Source organism: Pelodiscus sinensis, chromosome 16 (genome assembly GCF_052426305.1).
Source record: "Pelodiscus sinensis isolate ZL-2025 chromosome 16, ASM5242630v1, whole genome shotgun sequence".
In the NCBI taxonomy this organism is placed as follows: Eukaryota; Metazoa; Chordata; order Testudines; family Trionychidae; genus Pelodiscus; species Pelodiscus sinensis.
Window position 1 is genome coordinate 18806344 of NC_143067.1, and position 26568 is coordinate 18832911.

General features: G+C 44.8%; 1 protein-coding gene across 2 annotated transcripts in view; it reads right to left on the reverse strand.

Annotated features, from left to right (window-relative positions):
* Positions 1-8057, reverse strand: part of FGF1 (fibroblast growth factor 1) — an 89374-nt gene extending 81317 nt beyond the window's left edge. Inside the window, exons 1-2 of one of the 2 annotated variants that reach the window (XM_006128539.5) lie at positions 7915-8057; positions 3710-3905 (exon numbers count right to left, since the gene is read on the reverse strand). The gene's annotated coding sequence lies outside the window, so the exon portion shown is untranslated. Of the gene's footprint in view, positions 1-3709; positions 3906-4120; positions 4248-7914 lie in introns of those variants that run through there. The other variant, XM_006128540.5, reaches the window with a different exon arrangement.
* Between the last annotated feature and the right edge of the window lie 18511 nt (positions 8058-26568).

A 26568-nucleotide genomic window follows, 5' to 3' on the forward strand; every position in this document is an offset into this window, starting at 1 on the left:
ATTTGCTTAACAAATAAGAATGTATCTGGTATATCTGGCAGAGCTGATAACAGGGCTGGGAGCCTCTGTCGTAGTTTTTCATTCCTTGAACATACCGAGTGGCAGCAGGAGGATCTGAAGATGTTTGCTGCACATTCCATCATGATCTGCCCCTCAGCTTCACAAATCAATATATTAAAAAGGCAGGAGCAAGGCCGTTGTGACACCAGTAGACATGGGGCTGCTCAGCCAGGACAGGATCACATTCAGGGAATAATTATCCTCACAGCCAGCCCAACTCTGGAAGTTTCAGGCTGCAAGAGTTGCGCTGCAGAATAGACCCTCTGTAATCTTTCCCGGCAGCAAAGAAACAAACATAAGCTGCTGCCACCAACAATATTGTTTAAGTTACATAAAACCTTTCCCTTTTTTTTTTCGAACTTTCTAATTTTGTAGTGAATGGCAGTACCCCTTTGAGGCCATTCATTCTACCATTTAGGCCCACTCATGTGTGGGATAGTAATAGAGATGTAGCCGTGTTAGTCTGGTCTTGCTGAAACAAAAGACTTTAAAGTGCTGCATAGTCCTGTCTTTTGTTTCATGTGTGGGAGTCTTTCTTTCGCCTGCAATGGGCTTTGGGTCAGGTCCATAGGCTGTGACCCAGAAACGCTGATTACTCTGTGAATGCCTGAATTTCACCAAATCTCCCCAGAGTGGGGTTGCCTTTTCCTCTGGCCTGTTTCCCAGAATGCCTTTGGAGGACCTGTTTGCCCTCAACTGCTGCCCTCAGGCAGCCATTTTGCAGCAGTCTGCTGTATCTCCTTCTCTTCCAGACGGTAATTATTCTTATCTCCTGTTGTTCTAATTCTTTGGGTGTGACAGAGACTCACAAGCTTTAGTAGCATCAAGTCGAACTTAATCCTTTGTATTTACCAACTATTTGTATAAACCCTTTTGTGAACATAAATCTAAGCCAATCTGGACAGTTTTTAAGATTTGACTGCCAAAATGTGCATTATATATCCATGCTAGTAACATCCATCATTTAATTATACTCTAGCTAGTTATTCTTTTTAAAGGTATAGCCTAATAAGTTTAAAAAAAAAACCCTCTGTTTTAATAAATGGGCTACTTTGAGGCTAGTTTTTAAGTGACATAGGGCTATTAGTGCAGTAGAAATCTGACAGTCATTATACACATATGTAAAGTATGACATTTGACCAGTCACGTTCATCTTGCTGATTTTTCTCAGCTTAGTCCCACAGACTCCATAACCCACCACCTCACGGTGCCAGGGTGGTTGACAGACTGGGCAAGATGGGAGGGCTGGCTCTGTCCCCAGAAAGGGCAAGGACTCAGGTGGAAGGGGCAGGGCTGGGACTAGATTCCTGCAGACAGCCATTCAGTGTCACCTGGCAAGTGCCCCTCGGAGCTCCAACAGCAATTTAAAAGACCCTGGGTTCTGGCCACTGCTGCTACTGCAGTGGCTCCAGTGCTCTAGCAATGATTTAAAGAGCCCCAGGGCAGCTGTCCTCTTTGCCCCCACCCTGTCAGCAGGCCTTCAAGGTGCTCTCTTCACTTCAGTGGGAAATTTATTATCTTGCAAGGCCAGTTCTTGAATTGAAACAATCCCTCAGTTACACATGCATTGCTGGAGTTTAGAAGAATTCCACTTTTCAGGCGTGGTTTTCTATTCTGCACTTACAAGTAATCTTAAAATATTAGCCAATTAACCTGTCATAAGATGGGATTTTCAGGTCTCTCCTCCACATCAGTCTTCTCTCCTGAGCCTCCGGTCTCTCTCTTTCTCTCTCATCTCCTCCTACTGTCTCCTCCTGTCTCTCTCAGCTCTCCTCCGCCTTCTGCCTCTCTCTCCATCTCTCTCTTTCACTTCTGCCCCTCCTGCCTCTCACTCTCCCTTTCTCTTCTCCTCCTCCTTCTGCCTCTCAATCTCTCTCCACTCCATCTCTCTCTTTCTCTTTTCCCCCTCCTGCCTCTCACTCTCTCTCTGCTCTCCTCTGTCTCTGTCGGGGATGCACCCCCGCCCTGCCCCCCTTCGCCTCTCTTCTCCTACTGCCTCGCCCTCTCTCTCTCTCAGCTTTCGTCTGCCTCCTGCCTCTCTCTCCTTCTCTCTCTTTCTTTTCTCCCCCTCCCATCTCTTCTCCTCCTCCTGCTGCATCTCTCTCACTCTCTCTCTCGCTGTCCTCCGCCTCCTCTCCACCTCCTATGTTCTCCTCTCTGTCTCCTCCGCGTCCTCTGTGTCTGCTCCACTTTCCTTCTTTTGAATCCGGTGCCCTTTCCTGACGTCAGAGATGCACGCTTATCCAGGCCCAGCCCCCTGGCTGTTCCCTCTGGGCGGCGCTGTTGCCTCCCGCCATGGCACTCAGTTGACTTCTGCGCCACTCAGCTGGGCCACCGCATGGGAGCAAGCAGCAGAAGCGGCCGTTTGGACCCCATGATCTCCATGCAGTACCCCGGTGCTGCATGGGGAGTGTAGACCCCAAATGGCCGCTTGCACCGCTTGCTCCTGTGCGGCAGCCCAGCTGAGTGACACAGAAGTCAGCTGAGCACCACGGCGAAAGGCAACAGCGCCGCCCAGAGGGAACAGCCAGCGTTTCAGCATTACAGATTCACAGACATTGGGCTACTATATATAATTGGTTTTTATGTATATTTTCTTTCATTATATCGAAATTAGATACAGTGCTCCTGTAAGTTAATTTCTAATTTATTATTTGCCAAACAACAACCACAACAACCCTAGAATACCCTAAGTAGCTCCTGGAATCATGCTTAAAGTTTACCTTCCCCCATCTGAAACGGTGCCCCTGGCAGAATCATTAATCACACTAGCCATAAGGGAAGCCCATGCTGCCCCTGTATAAAGGAGATGTAAAGAGTTTGCACCCTTGTTCTTATGAGAGCTCCAGGAAGCATTTTGCTGACCTGGGGCAGGTGGCTCCAGCCCATTACAGACTTAGCTGTGGTTTTCAAAAAGTGCTCGTGTGAGTAAAGAGCACAAGTGCTAGTTAGCGTAACTTACAAAAGGGCTTTTGGAAATCCCACTCTGACACTTCAACCTGGTCCTTGTTACTGGAGTGGAGGACTTCATGGTATAAGCATCAGTGCTGAAACATGCTGACTCACAGTAACTACTTGTATTACCGACCAGATTGATTTCTCTCTTCCTGGGCTGGATACATTGTCTTCTGTGCCATTTACTAGTTGTGTGGCACTCAGATGAGATCATGGTCCTGGCTCTTCTGAGCGGCTTTTAAAGGTCCCAGGATGCTTTTTGTAAGAACTGTGGCAGCTTACCCTGCTCTGCTCAGCCAGAGTGCCTGCAGCCCTAGTGTTGTACAACGTGCCTGTGCCGTCTGCTCCCTCCCTCCAGGGGTGGCTGCCGGTTTCCCAGCTATATTCAGACATTGCGATGGAATGTGCTATAAAAATGTCAGGTATGAAAAGGAGGATGTGGGGGGGAGGAGAGGAGTGGAGGGTGTGTGCTCGGTCTGTGCCATTCTATACACTGAGCTGTAGCATTGGAGATTTGCAGATGTTCATTATTCCTGCAAGCCTGCAGCACTGACAGGAATCACAGCATCATCTACTGCAACTTTCCTCCTTTTTTCCCCTCGCCCCTCTGCCTCCCCTTCACACACTTCACTCCCTTTGCACCCTCTGCCTGCCGCCTGGTCTAGGATTCGCACAGGGGAGGGTGGTAGCTTACCTGCAGCTCCGTACTCCTGAGAGCTGGACTTGTGTTCTGTTGGGCAGAAAAACCCTCTGCTGTTGCACTGGACAGAAGGAGATTCAGCAACACGGCTGCAGGCTTTTCCTCCACTTGACGCCTGTGCAGTTTCTCTCTGCTGCAGTTCTCCCTGTCTGCTGTGGATTCTCCTGTTCCCTGGCTCCTGCAGCTCCGTCTGTGGGGAGGGGACAACATGCACATCAGGGTGTTTAAATCATTCCATAGCGGGTGCTAGCGGGGAATCCAGAAATCGCTGCATGAACTGGAGGCTGCTGTGTTATATTAACTCCTTCAGCCTGGGGCCTTGTTACCTGATAGGCAGAAACACACAGACATGCACACACCATGCATCAAGATGACAGAGCTTAAAAATAAATGCGAGACAATCACCTGAGAGACACGAGAGCTAGTCAAGAGGAGCAAGTGACTTGTTTGATCTGCATTGCAGAGCTGCCAGGAGTCAGTCAGCACTGCAGCAGGATTTCAGTAAATCACATTAAATCACATCAGATTTTCTTCTGGGCAGATGGTTAAACTGAATGGACTACTGGACACAGCCTAATAGGCGTCTGTTTATTTTGAGGTTGCCGTTGCCAAGGAAACAGTAGATTTTGGTTAAGTGGGATCAGAAAAACTGCTAAAAGAAAAGGATTATTTTTTCTTCTTCCTAGGAGTGGATCTTTTATTGGATGCATAGAAAAGGCCAGATTCTAGCCTTTATCAAATTCCAGATTCATTTGTCTCAATGCATACATTCAATCTGGACCTTTGGGGTGTATAATGGTCAGGTCCAGAAGGAGGCCAGATATTGTCACCCTGGCCTGATTTGTGATCATGGACCTGCCTGCCCCATACTTGGAATCTTCAACAGAAGACCGAGCACATGCCCCATCGTCTCGTAACCCCAGTCTCTGGTTGGAGTAAAAACGAAATGTTTAGGGTATAAGAGTGATGGGTTGGATCACAGGGTCTCCTTAGGACCATCACCTGGGGTGCTGATCATGCCACTGACCCTACCAATATACCCTCACCTTGTCCCACTGATCCAGAATCTCTGGTTTCCCCCCACCAAGGTACAGATTTGGGGTAATAGCCTCCTTCCCCCAGGAGAGCAACACAGATGCTGAACCAGCTCAGCTCTGGGAGGGCTCAACTATAGAGTTGTTGACAGCACCCAGGTACACAGAGACCAAACTCTCAAATAAATCCATTTACTCTGTATAAAAGTTTTACATGGAGAAAGCTCATAAGATCAGCCCCTTTTATCAGTAAAAGAGAGATATGCACAGTGGTTGCTCTGCCACAGGTAACAATTATTTACACTTGGCTTGATAATAAACAAAAATGTTTTATTAAGTATTTAAAAAAGGATTGAAGTGATTGCAATTGAAAACAGACAGATCAAAGTAAATTACTAAGCCAAAATAAAAAAAAAATGTCAGCTAATTGTAATACACTAAGAAACTTGTTACATGCAAATTCTTACCCTAACAGTTGTTCTAATTCTAATTATTCTAATTTACAGATTGTTATCTTGAGCACCAAGCCATTAAGTTTCTGGAGTATCACTAATGCCCCCTATTAGCATGCCTAAATTTATAAACAGATTCACACTTCATATTTCTAACCTTACATACAAGAATGATACCTGCACAGGAATAGAATGTACACATTCAGCAGGTTGCAACTTTAAAAATGGTATGTCGCATAAAGCATCTTTGCGTTATGCATATTAATATAAGCCAATTTTCATAAAGTGGGGGGGAGCATGATAGTAGATGTCCTGAGTAATTGCACAGTATTTGACCTATAGCCTCATGGTTAGGCAAGCAACAATAATTTGTGGCTCCAGCCTTCTGGGCAGGACACAGCAAGCAAGAGTCCTCAGTCTCCTTACTGGAAAAAGCACCAACAAGCAGATACAGGCCTTCTGGCCTAGGTGATTTTTCAGCCAATTCCTGGTGTGGAGCAGCAACAGTGACGGGGAGCCAGGCCCCCCTAGTCCACTAGGTCCCAGCCCAGGGCCCTCGCATATCAGGGCTCTACTTTTACACTTCCTGCCTCACCCTTGCACTTCTGATGAGATGGTCGGGCAGAGTTAGCTGCACCCAACAGGAAGAGTAAAATGGTTTCTCTCTCTGAGGTCCAGAGGGAGGCCACGAAGCCTCACTGAAGGGTGGAACAAGCCTCGATATTGAGTGTCGGGGACTGAAGCAACATCTGATTGAGCAGCATGACTGCAGATGGAACTCTCAGGGTCTGGTGTCTAATGTGGAGTTTTCTCTTGCTTTGCTTTCAAGCAGCTCAGGTGACAGAGAATGGGAAGAGAATCTGGAAGAAGGTGCTATTGTGATGGAGGCATTCTCAGGATCCTCCCGGCACCTCTCAATTAGGGATAGGTTGGCCTCAAGAAAGCTGAAGCTTGGAGAAGTGCTCAGAAACTTCCCTTTAACCTGCCACATTTTGCTGGAAGCCCACAGAGGTTAAGTTTCTTTTGCTGCACTGTAGCATATCTGGCCCTAGTGGAAATTCCATGAAAGCTGCTGTTCTCTATGGCCTCACCTCCTCAAGGAAAAATGTGCGTGCTAACACATTTAACTCTTGCTACAACCAAGGCAAAGTGCAGATTTAACTGGTTAGCTGGTCAAGGGGTTTTAACTAACTCATGTTAAAATTACAACTTGCTTTGTCTTCACTAGGATTTCAGTGTGTGTTAGTTAACAAGTGTTAGCCAACATATGGTTAAAATATACCTTTATTCCTAGTGTGATCATGGCCTAAGGATTTGGAAAGCCAGTCCTAACTGGAAATACACCGATGCTTTGTCTGCAGACTAACAAAAGTGTTAGCTAACATGTTTTAATTAAATGCTCTTTAAAAATGTGTTAGTGCTGAATGTAATAGTGCGCTATTCATCCCAGAGAGTTTAGCAGGCATTATCATCTCTGTACGCTGTATTCAGGCATCATTTCCTCTGTTCCTGAAGTACAGCCACCTCTGGGGTGGAGTACAGCAGCCATTAAAAGCAAACAGTAACAGCTTGCACCACTTTAGGACAAGAGAATATTCACCAGCATGGAGTTCGGAGTGCAGTGGGGAAGCTTCCCGGTGTTGTACAGTCACTCAACAGCAGACAGTCAGTAAAGTTGGAAATAACTTCTCAAGCTATTACTAAGCTCCCCTTCTATACTGCTTTCTTATTATCTGTCTAGACATACTGTCAGGTAGATAAAGTGTGGGTGTTTTTGTGCACGTGTATGTTTACATGTGCCTAAAGAATTTACATTTTGCACCACTCCCCTCCATCTCTCCCCTTCAGACTGTGCCCCAACACACGCACTGCAAAACCCTCACTGCACCGAATGACTGTTTTACCCTTCCCATCCCTCTTTTCATCTTCCTGTGGTTAACTTCTGACCTAGGCATCCCTAATAAACCCTCCCTGCTTGGTGCTTCAGATGTCCTCTTCTTGACATGCTCAGCCATAGGGACACGTCTCAGCACCCCATAAATACTGTACTTTTTATGAGGCTCTTTGGAAATTCTGTAAGCACTTGACTGAAGAGCCACTTTCTCCCTGCAGGAAACTGTGGGTGTGACTGCCTGTTCTCATTCTCACATAAACACAGGGAGTATGTGATATGGTCTCCCCTCCCGTTTTCTCTCCTCCCCACCCCCAAAACAATACCAGGAAGAAGCAATAACAGAAACCATTCCAACTAATGAAAGTTTCCTGCAGAGCTGTTTAAAGTGGCTTACACAGCATTCCCCTTGTAATACGGGTTGGCTTCACAATCTCCTTGGAGCTATAATGGTCAAATGGCTCAACAAGTTCAAATCAGTTGGATACAACCTGGAGACAGAAATGAAATGGAGAAATCCCCCTTCTCCAGCTCCTGCCCCCTTAGAAATCCTAGTTTTCTGCAGCAGCAGAGTAAAAGTGACTCCAGATTTTAAGTGCAGAGACCAAGAGAAACCCGGACTGTTCCCTCTGTGATACACACCCAGCCCAGCCTGAAGCATCAGTGGGAGTTCAATAATTACCATTGCAGATCTCCTGGGCGGGGGGAGTAAACATCAAAGCCACCAGCAAGCTTCCCCATTGTTGTGCCAAGGCCGGATGCCCAGTAGGGAGCCCAAGAGTTCAAAAGCCCCTGAAGGGACTGAGGTTCTCTAACACTCACCTTGGATCTCAGCTCAGAGGTACTTGCAGGCTGGTTTCTGCTCTGGTCAGCACACACTGCTGAAAAGTCATAGCAGCAGGGCTGGAACTGTGGGAGGAAGGGAGTTCCTTCCAACAGCTAAGGGAGAGAGTTTCCCTAAAGGAGGCAATACTGTTGACTTGCCTATAATGGGGGGGGGGGGGGGGCGTTAGGTGTTGTGTTAAGATGGGGAGGGAGAGGAGGGTGTTTCCCAATTGGTCTTCTTCACCAAAGGCCAAGAGAATTCTGAAAGGAGACAACACAGAGAAAAGCTCGCAAAAAAAGAGCTCCGAGTGAAAATAGTATCACCAACCCCACTATCAAATCCAGATCTTTGTCGGCTCCCAGTCAGAATCTGGCATCCCTGACTAAGTGCCAGGATTTGCAGGATGAGGTAGGACCCTGAGATAATGGGGCCCCTGGAAGCTCAGGTTGCTTCATCCGCACCCACATAGGACGAACTAAGGAAATACGGACAATCGTTTGTTTTACACTTTTTTCCCCCTCTCATGTGTTCTTTTTTTTTGGACTTGACACAAGAGCTATTATGAGGCTGGACTTGAGCCCAGGTGAAAGGACATGGATTTCATCCAGTTTGCCACCCCCAGAGCTTTGAACAGCTGCTATGATGATGGGGTTAAAATTTCCTCAGCTAGGAGCAGTGTTCTCACCAATTCTTTCCCATTGTCTGCTGTAACCTCTTGTAGCAAAGCCCCTTTTTCTCCCTGAACAGCTGCGCTGTGGTCAGACATGGTCCGTGGTGCATGGAACTGCAATTTGTCCATTCCCCTGAACTCACGTGGGACTAGCTCTCCCTCCACATGCAGTTTCCCTGTTTGCCACTTCACTATAAACCACATTCGCTTTGTATTCTCTGTGTACTGTGCCTACTGCAGGGCCTCAGTAGGACGAAGCAGGATTGCTTGAGGTCTTCTAAATGGTATGAGAGTGTTTGTGAAATTGGTTTTGCACAAGGAAATCCACAGGTGCTGGGAACTGGCTGTACTAGGCACATTGCAGCAGCCTTAACAAGGTTGCCAGACTGCAAAGTACTCAACAGGTGGTTTCAGTAGGTGTTGTGGGCACTCCAGACTTTCCAGAGTCATATACACCTGGGCTGAGCTTCCTGCTGACAGGAAACAGGCAAATATTGGACAGGCCATTCCTTGGGAGAAAGGAATAATGGTCAACAACTTGTCAGACACAGGCAGCTGCCGTCTAATGATTTGCACTGCTTCCTTCCAGCATCCTACCAGTTTGTTGCCTGAAGTACCAAGGTGGGGGCCACTGTGAAAGCTTAGAGCTGGCAGAGTCCTGGCAGATGCTGAAGAGTTTGAAACAGGGAAAGACAGTGGCGTTTGTGGAATTGCTTCTCTTACTCACGCAGGCCCGTTAACAGCAGAACAAGAGGAGGGTGAGTTGGGAAAGTAAATGCGAAGAGGGGGCTGGGCCCATGTTCAACACTCCACATTCTGGAAGAATTTATGGAAATCCCTGCTTCCCCTCAGGCCCCTGCTTTCCCAATCCATCGTGTTCCTGTTGCCTCTCTCTACACATGCTAGTAACAGCAGTCAGATACATTTCCATTATGAGAGAACCCAAGGCCCTCATTGTGCTGGACACTGTCCAAACATCAGAAAGACTCCCTGGTCCAGAGGGGCTTTTCAACTGGCAAAGGAGAGGGGCTGCGGAGACACTTGCAAGTGAGCATGGTAAAGCATTGGCACAGCTTGCAGTGGAGGGGGGAAGAGGAAAAGTCACAACTTGTCAGTTGTACCCACCCATTGCCCATACACACACATTCCCTGGGGGCAGTGACTGGGGGTGGGGAAGGAGCAAAGCATCCCTGTAAGGGTCTCTGGGGAGAGTGAGTGGGGGGGCAGGGTAGGAAGGACAAGGGGCAGCTGCAGCAGATATGCTTGTGGGATGAAGGCTCTCAGTATGAGGTTTGCCCCAGGGGAAATGAACAGAATAGGTAATTATCAAGTGATCCATCCCCTGTCACCCATTCCCAGCTGCTGACAAACAGAGCTTGGGGACACCATCCCTGGCCATCCTGGCTAATAGCCATTGATGGATCTATCTACTGTGAACTTCTCTAGTTCTTTTCACAATATCCTCTGGCAAGGAGTTCCACAGGTTGACTGTGTGTTGTATGAAGAAATGCTCCATTTTTCTTTATTAAACCCGCTACCTATTAATTTCATTTGATGACCCTTAGATTCTGTGTTAAGACTCTTTTTTATTTACTTTCTCTATGCCAGTCATGATTTTATAGATCCCAATCATATCACCCCTAGTCATCTTTTTTCTAAGGTGAAAAATCCCTCATTTGGAAGCTGTTCCATGCGCCTAAACATTTTTGTTGCCCCTTTCTGAACCTTTTCTAATTACAATATATTTTTTGAGATGGGGCAACCACATCACACAATATTCAAGATGTGGGCATACCATGGATTTATATAGGCAAAAAGATATTCTCCATCTTATTCTCTATCTCTTTCTTAATGATTCCTAACATTCTGAAGCTTTTTGGATTTGCACTGCATATTGATTGAGTGGCTATTTTCAGAGAACTATCCATAGTGACTCTAAGATCTCTCTCTTGAGTGCTAACAACTAATTTAGATGCCATCATTTCATGTATATAGCTGGGATTGTGGTTTCCAATATGCATTACTTTGCATTTATTAAATTTCACTAAATTTCATCTGCCATTTTGTTGCCCTTTCACCCCATTTTGAGAAATTGGTCACCTAGGGTACGACTACAATACATGGTTCCATCGACAGAGCCATGTAGATTTGTTTATTGGGCAAAAGGAAATGAAGTGGCGATTTAAATAATCGCCGCTTCATTTAAATTTACATGGCTGCCGCGCTGAGCCGACAAACAGCTGACCAGCTGTTTGTCAGCTCAGCGTGCTAGTCTCGACGCTCCCCTGCCGACATCAAAGCCCTTTGTCGGCAGCCCTAGTAAACCTCATCCCACGAGGAATAACGGGGCTGCCGACAAAGGGCTTTGATGTCGGGAGGGGAGCATCCAGACTAGCGCGCTGAGCCGACAAACAGCTGATCAGCTGTTTGTCGGCTCAGCGCAGCAGCCATGTCAATTTAAATGAAGCGGCGATTATTTAAATCGCCGCTTCATTTCTCTTTGCCTACAACCCTCATCTACATGGCTCCGTCGATGGAGCCATGTAGTCTAGACACAGCCCTAGGGGACACCACTAGTTACCTCTCTCCATTTTGAAAACTGACCATTTATTCCTACTCTTTGTTTTGTTTCTTTTATCCAGTTGCCAGTCTATGAGAGGACCTTGCCTCTTATCCCATGACAGTTAACTTTGCTTAAGAGCTTCTTGTTAAGGACCTCATCAAAAGCTTTCTTAAAGTCTAAGTACACCATATCCATTGGATCCCACTTGTCCTCATGCTTGTTGACCCCCTCAGAAAAGTTTAATAGATTAGTGAGGCTTTTACAACAAAATTCTGACTTTTCCCCAAGTTATGTTCATCTGTGTGTCTGACAATTTTGTTCTTTGCTGTAATTTCAACCAATTTTCCCAGTACTAAAGTCAGGCTTATGGAACTCCAATTGCTGGGGTCACCTCTGGAGTCCTTTTTAAAAACTGGTGTCACATTAGCTACCCTCCAATCATCTGGTACAGAAACTGATTTAATGATTAGAATCACTAGTTCTGCAATGTCACATTTGAGTTTCTTCAGAACTCTTGGGGGAATACCAACTTGTCCTTGTAATTTATTACTGTTTAGTTTATCAATTTGTTCCAAAAACCTCTTGTAATGACACCTGATGTGGGACAGTTCCTCAGATTTGTTAGCAGTGTTTCCTGTAAGCTCTATACTTGGACAGCCACTCATGAGAGATTCGGGTGCTGCCCAACTGATTAGCAGAGTGCCCACAGCCACAGCTGTGTTTCTAATAGTGGTGCACATCTGCACATGCCTCAGTGATGTTAAAATTTATTCCATGGATGGATGGAAAAATTAGAGGTAACATTGTTTGTCATCTAAAAAGAATAAGCCTATTAGAAAAGTTTTGCTCTTGGGATCTGTGCAAAGCATCTCGCTGCATTTTGGGGCACTTAAGGCTTTGTACTGGTTGCTATTGAGCTCCTGTTGACTTCTGTGGGAGTTTCAATGCTCAGCATGGCTTAAGATCAAACCCAGTGGCATTCACAGTAATAGTCTGAACACATTTTGCAGGTATGAAGATATTAGCCTGAGGAAATGAAACTGAGTAAGAGAAGGATTTTTTGACAGCAAGCTGCTCAATTTCACACAAAGACCAAAAATTACTAGGTTTGTAATAAATAATAGTTATTATTGCTATTATTGCTTTGCACTTATATTGTCCTTGCCACTGGAGGATCTTAAAGACCTGGACAAATTAGATATGAGCCTGAAATCATAAATTTGGGATCAGGGTTTTCAATGGGATCATTATGTGGATACGGACTAGTCATTAATTTTGCAGCTGGATGTGAACTCCTCCCAAGTTCAAGGGTGTTTGGATCCAAGTCTATGGCTCAGATCCAGCTCTATAACACATATTCATTATTTATCACAACTCCCTTGTAATTTAGTATTCTCCCTACTTTACAAATGGCACTGAGATTGTAAAACCCAAGTTTTCAGTAAGGTCTGCTTATTTTGAGAGGCCCACTTGAGATATTGACAGCCGGATAGGTTTTGGGGGAAGGGGTTGGGAAACTGGGAGGAAGGGACAGCATCTGCAGACCCCATTGCCCTTGGCTGAAACTGAATCCTCAAAATTTCTGAAAATCAGCCTATCCATGTTTCATGTAGAGTTATTGAAACTTGTAGCCCCCTAGTGGATCCTTTTTGAACTTTTGGGCCTATATGTCTGATCCAGCAAACAATTGACAAAAGTGTAATAAGAATTCCGATATCCCAGTATTTTCTGCAATCACTATACCACTTTATCTCCTCTACAGAATCCAACGTGCAGGCTAATCAACTCCTGCAGTAACAGCAGAGAAATGCACTTGTCCAATATAGCATTTCATCTATGTGACAGACTGTTTGTTTAAAACCCGGGGTGCATATACAGCAAACCTCCACGTTGCAACCCCCGCCCACACACACGCACGACCATTTTTGTAAATGCGGAAGGGGCCGAAACCCCCGACTTACGTCCTCGGCCCGCATTTATGACGGCGCACGGCGCCTATCGTAAATGCAGGTTCGAGTTACAACACCCCCGACTTGCGACGCTTCTCCAGGGACTGATCACATCGCAAGTCGGGGGCCACCTGCATAGTAACTGTGAATGGGGTTAAAATATTAGCAACTTTTGCCTGTAACCAGTAACCTTTTGCCTGGCAAGGCTTATGATTATTAATATTTGTATTTCATTGTCACTTATTAAGGTCAGAGCCCCACTGAACTAGCCTGTCAGTGCACACGTGTAACATCTCTGACTTTCAACTGTTGCAGAGGAATCTAGTAAACATTTTTCTAATGTGACTATGATTTCCTAAAACCTCAGTTTAATATAATCTAGTGATAATGTCCAAATTTGGGCTGACAGATGGAATATATCTTGTAGTCCAAAGAGAGTGTGTCAAATGATGTTTTTAAAGGACATAAAGGACATATGGAACAGTTTGCCATGTGTTACTGGCTTTGTATGAAATGGACCTTACAGTATCAGAGAACAGTGACAGAATGGCAAAAGGATTAGAAAACATGCCTGCTGGGATACGTCGACACAGTAATTAAAGATGCGCAGCTGGTCCGGGTCAGCTAACTCAGCCTTACAGGACTGGAAAATTGCTGTGCATGTATCTGGGCTTGAGATGGAGTCCTAGCTCTAGGACCCTATGAGGCGGAGGATACTAGAGTTTGGCCTACAGCAATTTTCCAGCCCCTCAGCCTAAGTCCTGTGAGTACAAGTCGGTTAGCACGGGCTACCCATAGCTGTGCAACCTATTGATCTTTTATCCCTGTCTACGTGTACCTATTTAATAGGGATGTAAAATCCTGTTCAATTGGCTAACCAGTTAAACATATTGTTTAACTGATTAACTGATTAAATGAGAGGGCAGGTGGGGGGTTGCTCCAGCTCGACTGGAGCACCCCCACTCTCTGGACCCTGGGCCGGAGCAGCACCCCTCCCTCCCTGTTGCAGGCAGGGGCTGCACGGACAGGACTAGAGCAGCCCTTGCCTGTGGCAGACAGGGAGCTGCTCCAGCCCCCACCAGTTAACCTTAATCAGTAAGCCTCACTCATTAAGGGTAAGGCTCACCAGTTAACTGGTTGAACATTCACATCCCTACTATTTAGTTTAATAAAAAGAAAGTTAAGGGGGTGACTTGATAAGTATTCAGACAGGGAACAAATATTTGATCATGGCCTCTTCCTTCTAGCAGAGAAAGGTTTAGCTGGAAGTTGAAACTAGACAAAATCAAGACAGGAAATAAGGGGGTAAAGATTTAACCATCAAGGTAATTAACCATTCGAACAATTTGCCAGGAGTCATAGTGGATTCTCCATCTCTAGCAATTTTTAAATCTCAATTGGATGTTTTCCTCAAAGCTATGTTGTGGGAATTAATTTGGGGATGTTCTATGAGCCTGTGCTGCACAGGAACGGGTCAGATAAGGTGATCACATGTGCCCCTTCTGGTGTTGGAATCTAAGATGATGATCACATTCTGGTCTAAAAGCGCCTGTCTGGTTAGTCAGAGCTTTTACCACAAGGGAGAGCTCTGTGCACATTGTCTGCCTCCCAAACAAGTGGAAGTTCTCCAGAAATAACTAGAATTGAGGACTTCCTTGTGATATTGTTCTGGTGTGTTCATGTCAGTGAAAGAGCTCCATCTGCTTTTTCAGGTTTGCTTTCATGACAGTGCTGCAATAAGAATAGCTGGCACATTCATAGTGCCCTACAGCGGAAGGCCTTGATGCACTTTGCAAATATCGGTTAATGAAATTTGAAGCCTCCTATTGGACCCTTTTGAACATTTGGGCCTTTGTGATCCATCAAGCAATTGACGAAAGTGTAAAAAGAACTCTGATATCCCCCTGAAGCCTCAGGCAATGCAACCCCCTTTGGTACCTGTGGCAAGCGTTCTTTTTACAGATGGGGAAACTGAGGTCACACAATGAGCAGCAGAGAAATCCCACACTATCAGCCTACAGAAGAAACTGAAAATCCTGTGTTCCCTAAGATGACACCTGTTCCCACGCCCTGGTTTCTTTCTGCCAGCAAAGAAATGTAATTTTGTATTCTTTTTTAATAGTAAGACATATGATTATATCATGTGAATCCAGACAGATGAGGTTCTTAAGAGCTGAAGCTTCCCTGGACAAGACTAACCCTTTTTCTTTTTCTCTCTCTCTTTTCCCCTATCACATTCAACATCCCTTTCTAGCTGCAGAGATAGCAGCAGTGTTTTAGCAGTATCTATAGCTATGTGCCTCTCCAAGTCCTGATATCCGAAGACAACCTGAGAAATTCCCCCAAAAATGTGAGGTTAGGTAGGAGCATGCAGGACTCCTTCTTTCTCCTTCTCAGCTCTAACCACTAGAGGAAACACTGCAACAGTTCCTCAGACACTTCTGCGGGGTATATAGAAACTTCGATCTTTCACTGTCAAATTCTGCCTCTTTTACAACAGTATAAATCTTGAGTAATTCCATTGGGACAGATCCTTGACCAATATAAATGCCAATTTATACCAGCTTAGGACTTGGCCTATTGGCTCCAGCTCATCCTCTCCTGATTTGGAGCAGCTAGAGAAGAATAGGGTTGGGCCTGAAAGGAACTGAGGATGTGTGGGGAAAGTGACAGGAAACAATGATGGTTCTAATTAGGAAGACCCAGTTCCTCGTGATTTCTGAGCAAAACACGTATGCTAAAATACAAACCAGACCAGGGTAATTCTATTTGTCTTTTTCCATTGTTCTGTGATTAGCTTATACATTTTATAATCCATTACTTGTTGGCATCTAAACAAGGACTACAGTGTCACTTGTATTAACAGCTAGCAGATGTCTCTTTCCTTGCATACACTTTTAAACCTATGCCAAGGCATTCATCACAGTCACACCAAAGTTTCTGAATTATCAAGGAGCCAACAGTCTGGGGTTGCATTGTGACCAATTACTCACACCAACTTTGTTGCGAGGTCGTCTTGACTTTCTTCTGCATTGCATAATGTGAAAGGGCCCAGGAATCCTTAATGCTATGTGTTCTATGTAACTGGTAGGTTGCTGTTCTTTGAATCGCTAATACGCAATGTAATAGAATGTACAACATAGTAGAAACTTTTCTGCTAGCACTGTATGGTCCTGCAGGTAACAGAAGGACTTCAAATTGTCAGTCAAGCATCTTTCAATGGCATACGTAAGAGAATTGCCTAGTATAATATACAGTATCTTATTTATTAGAAAGGAGCTAGGATAAATTAAGAGAGGTGGGGCTCTGTAATCTAACAGGTTAGTGCACTTGCTTTCCGATTACCGGGGACTGTTGTTTAGTTGCTGGCTTAATTCATATATAACAATGTCTTTGTTGCTTTGCATTGTGTATCGGCTGGACAACTGTTAGTATTATGGAACAGCCATTCTATTCAGCATGATTATTCACTGCACCAGAGGGAAAGCCCAGAACTGTACCTGAAATTGTACGAGCTAATAGGATTCCTGCTTAACTGAGTATCACATCAGGAGCTGCCTCTCCTCTTTGTAAACTTACAGAGTGTTGTCGTCATATTAAGAACAGACTTTTGGCCTAAAGAACACTTTTCTTGCAGGATGCATTTACACTTCACATGATTTGCCTGTAACTGGGTGCACCTGCGTTTCACAAGCACCCCCTAGCTGAGTGCAGGTGCCTGCATTCTCTGTCTCTGATGGTGGCTATTCGGTGATTCAGCCCTCTGGCTGAAACACACGCTATCTCAATGTGGAAATAAAACAAACCACTTTTAGGGTACAAGTCCAACAATGGCCTCTCTCAGTTCCCTTTGTGATATCTATCTCAGTTTGTCCTTGCTCCAGAATAGAGCAGTGCTCTAGGGCTCATTCCCTAGAGGCAAGGTTGTTACCTTCTCAGGGCCTTTCTAGTCCCAGCTCTTCAGCTAGGCCACTACAGTTTAGTTCCATTTCTGGAATGCTGCAAAGTCCAGGCATTTTCACCCAGTAGCCAATGGGTATGGGAAGTGACCAGGAACCCTGTAGATAGCAGCTGCCTACAATGTCCTTTAAATAAGGGTATCGCTGCTATAATTCCATGGGCCACTTCCTCATGGTTTGAGCACATTCTTCACCTATATGTCAGGGCTTTGTCCTGGAGTCACAGAAGCCAGCCCAGAGCACCATTTGGGTATGTCTACACTACAAAGTTAATTCGAACTAAAAGACGTTAGTTCTAATTAACTTTGATAGGCGCTACACATGCAAACCGCTAGTTCGAACTTAATTCGAACTAGCGGTGCGCTTAATTCAAACTAGGTAAACCTCATTCCACGAGGACTAACGCCTAGTTCGAATTAACTAGTTCGAATTAAGGGCTGTGTAGCCACTTAATTCGAACTAGTGGGAGGCTAGCCCTTCCCAGCTTTCCCTGGTGGCCACTCTGGGCACCACCAGGGAAACTCGTCTGCCCCCCTCCCGGCACTGGAGCCCTTAAAGGGGCACGGGCTGGCTACGGTGCACGTGCCAGGTGCAAGCCTGCCAGCTCCCAGCCAGCAGACCCTGCACCTGGCACGGCTCGAGCCAGCCACCCGCTGCCAACCAGCCCTCCGCCTCTTCCCGGGACCAGGCTGGCGGCTCCCGGAAGCCTGCCCAGGTCCGCAAGAGGTGGGCGCCCACCTGGTCTAGTGCGGACATCGTGGACCTCATCCACGACCTCCGCGCTAGGCACAGGAAAGTGGCCGTCTAGGGCAGGATAGCTGCCAGCCTGGCCACCCAGGAGCAGGTGTGCATGAAAATCAGGGTGGTCCAGTGAGACCCCCGACCCTGAGCCCTGAGCTTACAATGGCTGTACTGGGTCAGACCAAAGGTCCATCTAGCCCAGTAGCCTGTCTGCCGACAGTGACCAACACTAGGGACCCTGGAGGGGATGGTCCGAAGACAATGACCAAGCCATTTGTCTCGTGCCATCCATCTCCAGCCTTCCACAAACACAGGCCAGGAACACCATTTCTATCCCCTGGCTAATACCACTCCATGGACCCAACCTCCATGACTTTATCTCACTTCTCTTTAAACTCTGTTTAAAGGAGTTCCACAGGTTGACTATTTGCTTTGTGAAGAAGAACTTTCTGTTATTAGTTTGAAGCCTGCTACCCATTCATTTCATTTGGTGTCCTCTAGTCCTTCTATTATGGGAACTAATGAAGAACTTTTCTTTATGCACCCTCTCCACACCACTCATGCTTTTATAGACCTCTATCATATCCCCCCTCCGTCTCCTCTTTTCTAAGCTGAAAAGTCCCAGTCTCTTTAGCCTCTCTTCATATGGGACCTGTTCCAAACCCCTGATCATTTTAGTTGCCCTACCCTCTCCCACCCTCTCTCTTCCCCTCTCCCACCTCCTTTTCCCAGTCTCCCTGAGTTTTGTTCAATTAAGAGAGTTTCTATTTTTATTCTGTACATCAGGAAGGGGGGCTAGGGAGGAGTAAGTGAAAGGAGGTGAGGAAGGAATGGGGTACGAGCCCCCGATGGGGAGGACTGGGGTGGCTCCTCGGGGTGGAAGCTCTCCTGCAGCTCCCTGATTGATTCCCCCCCCCCCGGATGGCAGCCTGCGGCAAGTGCAGCCGGGCTGATGGCCAAATGCTGTGATGTGCCCAGTGTGGGCACTCAGGGCACTCCAAGCCAGGACTGCTTTGCAGGCAGGGAACCCCTGAGAACTGTCTGTCCAGGGTGGGGGTCGGGTCCCTTTAAGCACAGCCCTCGGCTAGCCTGAGACAGCAGTTCCACGCTCTAAGTCCTAATCTGATGCGCTGCCGGCACTGCTTCCGGCCATCCTTAACCCCGGTTCAGGGTCCACTCAATGTGGACATGCTAGTTCAAATTAGCAAAATGCTAATTCGAACTAGTTTTTAGGTCTAGATTCACTAGTTCGAATTAGCTTAGTTCGAATTAACTAATTCGAATTAAGTTAGTTCAAATTAGTGCTGTAGTGTAGACATACCCTTTGTTCTCCTGCAGCTCTAGCAAGGAACTGACCTTGCTCTGGCTAGGGGCTCTCCTTATGCTATCTTGCTGGACCCTGATTGGCTGCCTTTCTACTGCCCATTTCTGAGGCAGGATGTGGCAGGACCAAAAGACCTCCAGCAGGGGGCCTAGTCCACCTCATCTCAATGCCATATTGCAGGAGTCTCAAAATAATGGTCCATGGGCCATATACAGCTGGAGCATTTTCACAATCTGGCCCGGGAGTCCCTGCAGCCCAGGGAGGCATGTCTGTCTCCATCCCCCATGTCCTGACCCTTCCCACCACTTTGGGAAGAGTGGTGAGCACAGAACATGGAGGACTCAGCATTAACAAATTATGAACTAGCATTAAGACACTTCAAGGATCAGTACAAATTGTTCTGTGCATGCTTTAGGTTACAAAGATAACCAATAATAATTCAAGGCATTAGAACAGATTGGTGAGTTAACCAGTAGATTGATCTTCAATTAAAATGTGTCTGAATGGTTTTGATCAAAAAGTTTATTTTTTTAAAATCTATTTTATTAGATTCGAAAGATTTCTCTTAGTTATAAACTCACTTCTTACAAGTTTGGACAGTTGATTTTTTTTTCATTATCAGCATCTTGGACAATGACAATGAACTATTTCATTTCAATGGGTTTCACTTTCAGGCTCTCATGTACGAGCTTGATGCCAGGATGTCTGGATGCAAACATTGCAGATGTATGTTTAAATCTAGTGGTTTAGATGAAATTAAAGACATCATAGAAATACTTTTGCTTCTATTGAAATAATCCCCTGCAGTGAAAACTGACCACTCATGTCAATTTATGTCTCTATGGCTTTGTGAATGACACCTTTTCAGCTTTTGACTTTACTGCCTCTTCTGTGCCTTTCAGGCCAATTCTCCAGAAATTGAGTCTCCCGTTCCTTTGCATTACCTGCTTTTTCCTCTAGGACTCACTCATTTTCTGGCATTGGAAGGGAGAGCAGCTTTCCTACTCTTGGGAAAGAGAATGAAGAGAGAAAGGGTTTGGTCCAGTGAGGTTTCAGCACTCTCGGCATCTACCATTCAGTCCCGCCTGAAAGGACTACATAATTCAATTGTGTTTTATGATCTGATCTTAACGAGAAAAACAAAATTGCAACCTTCAGACAACTGGTGGCTGTTCCAACAGATGACACTGTCCAAAATCTCAAGGAATTCCTTATTTTGTCTTCACTCAGCTAAGTCATTTGTGCACATAGTGTCAGCCAGGCCATTCACACAATGTGAAGTTGGTTACAATCCATTCTCCTGGAACAGAGGCATAAGGAGTTTGAACAAAGGAAACTCTGTCTTTTCCCTTCCACTGGCATCCAGGCAGTTAACCCAGAAAATCGCAGCTTGCCTTTGTCTCTGGCGTTTTTTACAGCGCCCTTCTCGGAGTCTGCAAACCTCTCTTCTATAGCAGCAGAATTTCATTCTCTCCCCTAGAATGCATCAGTTTGTCCAGACTGGCTTTGTCATACAGTTCAGGTCACCGTGGGCGTTTTGTTTAATTGATGATGACATCCTAATCATTGCCACAAGGCAAGGGCACCCAGACTGGGCTCTGCTGTGGAGCTGTGATGGCTATTCACCAAGACCCCAGCGTCTGTTCCCTGTAAACGTACATAGAACCAGATTGGGGCCTGAGTCTGAGAGGTGCAGAGCAATTGCAATTCCCATTTTGGTCCTCTGGGGAGAATGCTCAGCACTTCTTAGGAGCAATTCCTTATACAGACAGAGACTCCAAATCCCAATTTAAGCAGATGTCTGTGTTAAAGACGAGGGTGGGTATATGGTGCTATGAGCTGTTTTGTCCTGTGAGAACATTTTGGCCATCCACTGCTATGAGGTTACAGAATTCCGTGGAGAAGGTGCACACAAGGGATTCAAGGTTTAGGACTCTTGCTGGAAAATACCACACACATGAGAAAATGTGATCAAATTGCAGGAAAAAAATGGGGAAAGCTGAGAGAGCTAAAACATTCAAAGATTCCCTTGTGTTACACAACAACTCAAAGGCCATAGTGGTGTAACTGTAATAAGAATCGCTGGCAGTTCCTTCTTCAGCACCTCTGACTGCGGATCTAATTAGTCCCATAAATGCCACTTATACAGTCAGCATTTAGTTCAAAGAGCTATTGAGTACCTTGAGAACAGCACAGAAGCAAATGGGTGGTCCTCATAGTGGTCATCCATTTATACAGGTAGTTGCATTTTTTAAAAATGTTATTTAATTCAACAATAACCCTTCCCATGATATCTGTGCTTATTTATTGTTTGTTTTATTGGGATCTCGTCATGGACCAGGCTCCTCTTGTGCAAGGTGCTGTACAAATACTGAAGAAAAAGACCATCTTTGCTCCAGAGAGCTCACATTCTAACTCCTGAGGCCTTGTTTATACTTGCGGGCCATCAAACTAAGGTACACCATTTCAGGTATGTGAATAACATAGCTGATGTAGATGTACTTAGGTCTGCTTACCACAGTATCTTCACAGTGGTAAGTCAACTGTAACAACTCTCCCACTGGCTCCGCTTACTCTTCTAATTCTGGTGGAGTATCGGAGTCAACATGAGAGCGATTTGGCAGTGGATTTATCGTGTCTATAGTAGACATGATACATTGACCTCCACTGGATTGATTGCTGCCCACCCATACATCCCATAGTGAAAAAATGTCCTGAATTTTCATCCGGTCTTTATCCAAAGCACTCTGAGCAACAGAACTGCACTGACCAAGTCTGAATTAAATTGTAAATATCTTGGCACAAGTACCACATCTTCCGTTAAGAATCAACAGCACCACACACACACACTGGCCATGATTAATACTATGTACTTCTAAAGCCCATTTCACCCAAGGATCATACAAGCGCTGGGTAAAATGTTAGCAAATGAGGCCTTTGAACATCCCAATGGGCAAGTACGATTATGTCCATTTTACCATTGAGGAAATTAATGCCCAGGGGACTTCTGCCTGTCATCAGTGGGAGCATGATTAAGCTTATACTGCTTAAATTACTGGACCAATATTGCACAGAAAGTTTGTATGAAAGACAATAATAACAGATCACTGGACTCACAATTCTGTGCTTCAACCACTGGATACTTACAATAAATCCTAGAACCAAAGAAGATAGAAATGGACACCTATTAAATCCAGATAATCTACAGGATCAGTCAGAATTAGCCATGACAGTCCATTTGATAGAGTTGTGGTGCTGTTATAATAAATTATAACAATGTCATGCCTAAATTGGATCACTACATTTGCATGGTTAAGTAATCCTGATTTATTCAAAAAATGTTCTCTCTTCAATGCTCCATTCCCTGCTTCCTACAAATTAAATTACTGGAAGATTAAAACTCAAAATCATTTTGAAAATGTTCTTTCTTTTTGTTCTTTCAAGTAATCTTTGCATTACGTTCTTTTAACCCCCTTGGGAAATGCATCCACACAAAAACTCCATACAACTGTTAGGAACACAGTGAGCAAAAAACTGATCAAGTACACAAAAATGAAAACAATGGAAAAGAATGTAAATCGTACTAACAAACAGTTTTGTAATAAACACAGCTCATGTCAGTCCCATCCATTAGTAACAAATGTTGAGTTATGTAATAAGTAACATTCTTAGTGCAAGAGCACTTCCAAATTCAGATTATATCTTGCAGTCCAAGTGAACATGAATAGGCTGCCAAATCTGTCTGAATAAATGCCAGAGATCTCCCAAGTTTTGTCACTTGAACTGGAAAAAAATAATGGAGGTGAAAGAAAGCATGTTTTATCCTGTAAATAGGGCATATGGACAGACAGTTGTTCAGAACTCTTTTCAGAAGAATGAGACTTTTAGAGGTGGAGATCTGACATAAAACTGGAGTGCTACCTGAGGAGTTCTAAAGTAATTTAGATAAGAGAATGAAACTGTAATGGGGAAATTAGGCCTTGTCTACACATTAAAGTTTACATCTCTGCTGCAGCAGTGCTTCAACACTGCAGTGTGCTTGTGGCAAGAGAGAGCTTGCCCAGCGCTCAAGGTAAACCACCTCCACAAGGGGAGTAGCTAACAGTGCTGGGAGCATAGGTCCCAGCTTTGAAGCACTGTCCACACTGGTGCTTTACAGCACTGTAACTTGCTGCTCTCGGCGAATGTATTTTCACACCCGTGAGTGGGAATGTTACAGCACAGTACTTTGCCAATATAGATGAGCTCTTAGCCTCCTTGTCCCAGCCTAAGGTTAACCCTAAGATCTCTTCTGAAAAAAGCTTATTGCGCAAGAAGCCTGTATTCTAGACGTAGCCTCAGTGAAACCATCGTATGCTCTGCTGCTCTTTTTAGTTTTAGTGACCGCTGTGTGTTTCACTAGAGGGGGAGAAGGAGCTTTTGGGAGCCATTGACACAGAAGAAAAAGGGGCACGTGAATTTTAATGAGTAAGACAGAGGTGAGTGAGGAGCTGCTGGAAGCCAGTCTTTTTCTGCAAATTCTTTGAAGATCTGTTTCAGAGGGGTAGCCATGTTAGTCTATTTCAGCAAAAACACCTAGGAGACCCGTGGTATGTTAAAGACTAACACATTTATTTGGGCATAAGATTTTGTGAACTGGAACCTACTTTGTCAGTTGCCTGTAACGAAGTGGGTGCCAGCCCACAAAAGCTTATGCCCAAATAAATGTGTTAGTCTTTAATGTGCCCTGGGAGCCTCATTGTTTTTTGAAGATCCGTGTGTGCTAGTTAGGAACACAGCCGCCCAGGAAGAAAATACCGTCTCTACATTCTGATCCTGCCATTCTGTCTGCAGAAGATCACAGATGCTGGCTGGGCCTCTGGGGAAATGGGGCTCTCAGCCAGGCAGAGCTCTGTAACCAGCTCCTGGCCTCTTTAAAATTCATCCCTTTCTGACTTACATGCAACGATGGTTAAAAAGCCACTCCTGATGTGATAAAGACTGATGCTTAGTGAATCCCCTGATATCATTCCCTGCCATAGTTGCAGGATACTTTATGTGTTTTTACCTGGAAGTCAGGCACTTCCATTGCACAAATCATTTAATTGTTTTGATGGATGAAAATATTTCTATTATCAGTATCTTACTGCTTGATTGACAAATGTGTGTCCTTTGCAAATGTTGCCTAAATGTCAGCACGCTATAATGAGTTTGCGATTAAAAGGTTAATGTAAGACAGCAGATCTACTTACTGTACACCGTTCCTGTTGGCTCAATTTGCTGATGTATACAATTGCACAAAAGGACATTTTATGCAGTAACCTTGAGAGGACAAAATAGCAGAGAAATCTAGATGAAGGGGATAGCTATGTGTTCCCATTATCTCAACAGCTATACTCCTCAGACACAATGTGCAATGAAGCTGCTTGTCAGGTGTGCATGCAAGGTAAATGTTTTAGTTTTATTACTGAAAATCTTGGTTCTTTTGCTTTGTTTCCAATGGATCCATCCCAACAGAATAAGAGGGGGGCAAATGAGGTGTTTAGAGCAGGAGTCTCAAACTCCTGGCCCACAAGCCACTTCCAGTCAATGCAATTGTGCAATGCAGCCCAGGAATCCTGTCCATAATGGCCCTTCCCTTCCCACCATCACCCTGCCCTTTCCCCTACATGGCACCCTGTTGCCGAGTATGTGCGCTTCGAGGATCACTAGAGGATGGTCTGGGGCCAGGAGTTTGAGACCTCTAGTTTAGAACCATGTAGTATCTTTGAGCTCACCACAAAATTCATTTTGATGTCACAGAGCAGTCCACACATGGAATATGAGCACCCAATAGCCTGTATTGATCTTGGTAACTGTCACAATGTCTGTGATTCTTACTTAAGAGAAAAGAAAGAAATATTGGCTCCAGTCTTTGATGAGGAGATCCAGTATTCTGCCTCCAACAGAAGAAATGCTTGCAAGAAGCAAAATACAAAATAAAACCAAGCTCATGAATGATTAATATACATGACGTTCTTTCTGCATCTCACTACTCCATATCTTCCTTTGCTTTTCTGAGCATTATCACTAGATCTCTGTTCTTCCTATTGGAAACCTGGTGGATTTGTCATCATCCTAATAATTCTTTAAACTCCTTTGATACTGGAATTAGGCTTTTTAAAAATGGCATGGTCTAGTCTATAGGGAAGCAGTCTGGGAGTCAGGAATCTGGATCTTATTCCCACCTCTCCCACTAATTTGGTTATTGATCTTGGGATAGTCCACTCCATTTTGTTTAACCCAAATTGAAATCCAACTGAGACTCAATTTTCCCCATCTGTAAAATGGGAGTAATAATGCTTACTCACCTTTATAGAGTGGTGTGAGATCTGCAAAAAAGCCTCTGCTAAATGTTATTCCCCAGCTGGATCAATATGATCTAATTGTAAGTATTATTATCTTCCCTCCATTCTCCTTGACTGCTATTCTACTGTGTTTTCCCTGAGCTTATATGCAGAGCAGTTATTAATTTCCAGTTTCCATGAAGATTTCAGGTGTTCTATGCCAGTGTTTCTTAAAATTTTTCAGACCACGGAACACCAAACAATAACATATTTTTATGTGGAACACCTATGAAAATTTTCTTCAAAAAAAAAAAAAGGTCAGACAAAAAGACAAAAACAAAGAAGAGGTCACAGTACACCTGCGAGTTTATGGCACACCAGTGTTCCACAGAACATAGTTTAAGAAACACTGCTCAATGCCACCTCTGACACTGGGTCATGTATTGATAGCAGGTGCACATCTGTTTTGGCCTTTCAACAGACTACACAGACATGCCTGTTCTGCTTGCACTGAATTATTCTAGCTTCTTGTCACAGGTGCACTTGTTCAACACCTGCATATTCCTTCTTGAAGATGAGCAGAGATCCTGCAAATACTACCACCATTCATAAAAAAAGGCATGTATCCATTTTTCCTTTTTTTTACTGTACTTGTCCTTGAGGTGCCTCAGGGGTTTCTGTGTAGAAGCTGCTCCTTCTTTCCCAGGTGTGAGGTTTGACCTCTTGCACTGATTTGCTTTCATACATTGCCCATCCTTGTAGGTGCATTGTCTCATTGAAAAGCTTCTGGTCCTGTTCACTTAAGTCCCCTGCACCTGACTAGACACCCTGCAATTTTCCCACTCCCTACCCTTCTCAATGTCAAGCTTTCAGTTTGTTCTCTAATACGGCACAGCAGGAGGCCTGTTGTCAAATGGTTTTCTTGGAACAAAGACCAGAAGCTAAATGCTTCTAATCCTTTCAGGGTGTGGAGACAGCTCAGAAGAGGCGTCCTTTGCACAGGACAAAAGATGTTTTGTTTTTAGCAACTGATCCCTTTTTTGTTTGTTGGTTTACTGGAGGAAAATGGAGCTGGCCCCTTTCCTGATGAACAGCTCAGCAGTTTGGTTCCTAGGTTAAGAAAACAAATCCCAAATTAA